Here is a 4,487-nt window from a genome sequence, read left to right on the forward strand (position 1 = left end):
TGTGGGAGTGACCATTAGGCAAATTTCTCAATTTTTAAATTATGGTGGGTTGTTTTAGTTTTAAACACAATGCATCTAGCTTACTTTTCACACCATTTACATCATATTAGAGAGTTATAATTTTTTTTTCCTAACATGGTTTTAAAGATCTATCATCAAAGAATAGATACAACCATTTTCCTTCTCAAAATACTCTCTCAATTCACCCAAAATTATTCTTAAAAGTAGCCAAAAATATTCTGAAATTTCTTAAGATTCTTGAATCAAGATTTTCAATCAAAAGACTTAGAGTGAATCAAAGGTAATTATTATTCCTAAACTTGTTTTATGAAGATTAGAAACATTTTTACATGATTTGAGAGTCAATTAAAGGATTTTTTTTATCAATGTCATCTTCTTTAAAAGCATAAGGTGTTTTAATGGTGGATCGTCAATTTTGAGAAGAAATTCATAAATCAATGGATGTTCCAACTCAAAATGGATCTACTAAAAGGTTTTTGGTTTTATTTATCAAGATTAAACATGATCTGTGAGGTAATTTGAAGAAATCTGAATTTCATCATCTTCTTGAACTAATTTTCTGGATTTTTGTGAAATTGCTTTAACTGCAAAATTGATGCTTAGTTTATGTGTAATAGGTTTAGTATTGATGTTTGGAAGTGATTAAGAGAACTGGAGAGGTCGATTTTGTAAGGCCTTGAGTTTTCGACTTAATTTACAAATTCGATAAGGTATCTTTGTGAGTGAATTTCTATTAGCATAGTTAATTAAAAATTGTGTTTAATATAACTTTGGAAATGTGGTAATGTCCATTTTACCTTTGTTGAAGCTCCAAATCTTGAAGAGGGCCGAGATAACCAGAATTGAAGCTCGAAATTGCCTAGTTGGTCACTTATTGTGATAGAATAAAATTGTGTGGTAGTGTTTCTAAGGGCAATTTGGTAAATTGACCTTCAATTATGTTTAATTAGTAGCTTAATTAATAATTTAAATTAATTAATTATGGTTGAATGGCTAATTTTGCAAGATTGGTATTATACATACAAAAATTGAATTTGTGTTTGAAAGAAAACAATGGTAAGTAAGCTTTTAGGTGGTGTTGTGCTATTTAATTAGATTAATTTTATAGATAATTTAAAGCATTTGTACTGAAATTTTTTATCATGTTTTGTTGAAGTTATAATTGGTAATTGATTATGGGAACTTGGCAAATGAATTGATTGATTTAATTGGATATTAAATGCTATGTTACATGTTATACATGAGCATCTTGTCACATTAAATTGAGCGCACTAATGACTTATTTATATTCTATATTTGACTGAATATATGGGCAACATATATGGTGGATCCATTGGATATAGTTGGCATGCCATAGGATTTGTGGGTACTCACCATTATTTGTGACATTGTGAGCATATGGCTCTAGATGGACTAATTTGTTGGAGTAGATAAGGGAGTGTTGAGCATGAGTCTCCACTCAATGGCTTATTTGAGGCACTATAAGGGAGTGTGTGCTTTGGCCCGCTCAACTCGATGGACTGTATTTGATATTTGTGGGAGTTTGGAGATTCGTTTATCTGATATATGATCACCCGATTGAGCCATGAAAAGTGCATGCCAATGTATTCATGTGTAATTTTTGCTATATCAATTGATGATTGAAATCCATGAATGATTGATTTTTGGTATTGAAAATGCTTACGAAAATTAATTTGACATGTTTAATTGTTTTTGGCTGACAATTGGTGAATGATTGGTTGTGAATTAAGCATGAATTGGATGTTAATTTACTTGTTGTTTTTATTAACATTCACTAAGCTTTTTAAAGCTCACACCTTCACATTTGTTCTGATAATCATCAAGACTAAGGAGCTCAGGAGCTGAGCAAAAGAGTTCCAAGAGATCTAGGCTTGGTAGAGACTTTATTACGCATTTTAGATACTATAGTTGGGCATTGTGGAACTCCTGGGAATTAATTTGATTTTGGTTGTAAATGGACTTTGGACATTGGAAATTTATTTTGGATGGTTTTATATTAAATTTAAGGCATGTTTGAGTTTAATTATTAATTGATTTACGATGTATTGTTACTTGATAACACGATGATTGATAACATAGTGTGTGAAACATGAAATTTATACTAACGGTTGTTTAATTGAAGCTTCCATGGAGTGGTTTACTAGTGACTAAGGTACGCCACTTATTTGATTTATTTAGTGTTTGTTATGCATGAAATTGATTGTCTAATTCTATTTAATTAAGGCTTAATTAATGTCCATAAATTCAATTGAAGGTGTATGTATACATACGTTAATTAATCGTAGTTAAATCGGGTTTAATTGGTCATTAAAATATGTAAAATCGGGTTTTCAAATGAGTAAATAGGTGCAGTGGTTTTTGCATAGGCGTGTGCCTGTCCACACAAGCATGTGAGGGGTTGCACACGGGCGTGTGAAAATTGTAGCTATCACGCACGGGCGTATGCGATTTGCCAAAAAGTTTTTCGCGACACGAACACTGGCATTTAATGACACACACGGGCTGGGAGACATGGCCGTGTGCGTTTTTTGGGGTTTGAATTTTTGTCTTTTTAAATTTGTATTCTAATTTGGTTAAGTTACGATTTAGTCCTAAAAATGATTAGTCTAATTAGAGCCCTAGATGATAAGGAAACTAGGTAAAAATTTAAGATTAGTCTCGTAATGGGTAAAATTATATAGAAACACACTTAATTTGTAAATTGGAATAGGTCCTGATAGTTTGTATTTATTACAATTTAGTCCCTAATAGTAAATAGGCATAGCAAACGAACTCAATTTAAGCTGAAATTTTTAGGCTTGCATAATTTTGACTAAAAGAAGGTTAGTTAATGTTTAGATCTAAAATTGGGTTAGTTCACCATAGGTGGTAAAATAACGAAAATGCCCTTAGGTTAAATTACCTAGGAAAAGTTTAAAATTGGCTCATAATTTGCTTCTGCATTAATAAATAACTAATAATTAGATAATATCGAGGTGTTATAAGGTTAGGATGTGTCTTGGATGGTCGTTAGTTGGAGAACCACTTAGATGGCTAATGTAATGCTTCGAATTCAGGTAGGTTCGTCCCGGTCAGGTTTAGGGTGTCATAATATTGCTACTGTATTCCTATTGTCATCGTACCCTATCACTGTCGCAAGCTGTGTGCCACTGTAAGCCTATCAATGTCAAAAAATCCCTTGCTTCATCCATTACCAAAACTTTACCTATTTTTCAGGAAAAAATCACAATGTCTTGCCAAAGAACTAGATCTTCTAAGACCTCTATTGAAAATCCCATTGTGATTCAAGTTGAGGAAGTGAAAGAAAGGTTTGATTCCATATTCAAAAATCAACCTATGATGCTGGAAAAAGGTTTCAACTTGGAAAGCAATGATAAGATGATTGTGCTTTTGCTGATTCAAAAAACGATTGATGTCCTCAATTGGAACTATTTTTGCGGTGCACGATCATCACCCGAAGATGAGTTAGTTCAAGATTTCTATTCCAATTTGACTAAGTTAGATTCTATAGAAGTTCTTGTTCGTAAGAAAAAGGTGCCCCTAACTTCTAAATCTATTAATGATTTATTTAACCTACCTGATGTTGAAGAAGATGAATACTTTGTCATGATGACAAATATAAATTGGGATTTTCTTCAACAAGTGCTTAATGTTGTGACAACTCTAGGATCCCAATGTATTATAAGAAGTATGGTAGTCATTCTTGTTGAAGGGAATATCTAAAACCATTGGCTAAGGTATGGTTCTACTTTGTTAGATATAGTTTCATGCCTATCTCACACAGTTCCACCATCTCGATGGAGCAAATATGTTTGTTGTATGCAATTATGACAAAAAGGTCTATTAGTGTTGGGAAGATTATTCTTAAGAAAATCCATGATTGTGCTAGAAAGAAGACTAGGAATGCTTACTTTCCATTATTGATAACTTCACTTTGCTTAAGGGCCCAAGTTAAAACAAAATCAAACCTAAAGTGCCCGTATGTTCAAGGTTGCATCACAACCCATGATCTTGAAAGGTTAGTGGAAAAAATCCATGAACTAAACACAACTAAACCGAGTGAACGAATAGAACCAGAAATTGATGAGCCATCAAAAAAATCTGAAACAGCAGCTAACTCAGTTACTAAGACAGAAAAAGCAGAATCTGAGAAAGAATCGAACAATCCAAAACTGATATAGGAACCGAAAGTCTACGAACCAAGAAAGGAGCCGAATGCTGATAAGCCAATTGAACCAAGGGTTGATCCTGAGTTGACTATTCCTATACCAGCTTCTTCAAATACTATGAAGAAATCAGAATTGTCAATTATGATGGATATGATGAAATTTATGCATAACCAACAATAAGCTTATTGGAAATATGCAAAGATTAGAGATGATTCTGTAAAAAATACTTTTAAAAATATCTCTAACAATTTTGTTCCTAAGTTCCCAAATTATATC

The sequence above is a fragment of the Gossypium hirsutum genome, chromosome A04, assembly GCF_007990345.1.
Source record: "Gossypium hirsutum isolate 1008001.06 chromosome A04, Gossypium_hirsutum_v2.1, whole genome shotgun sequence".
Classification (NCBI taxonomy): Eukaryota; Viridiplantae; Streptophyta; class Magnoliopsida; order Malvales; family Malvaceae; genus Gossypium; species Gossypium hirsutum.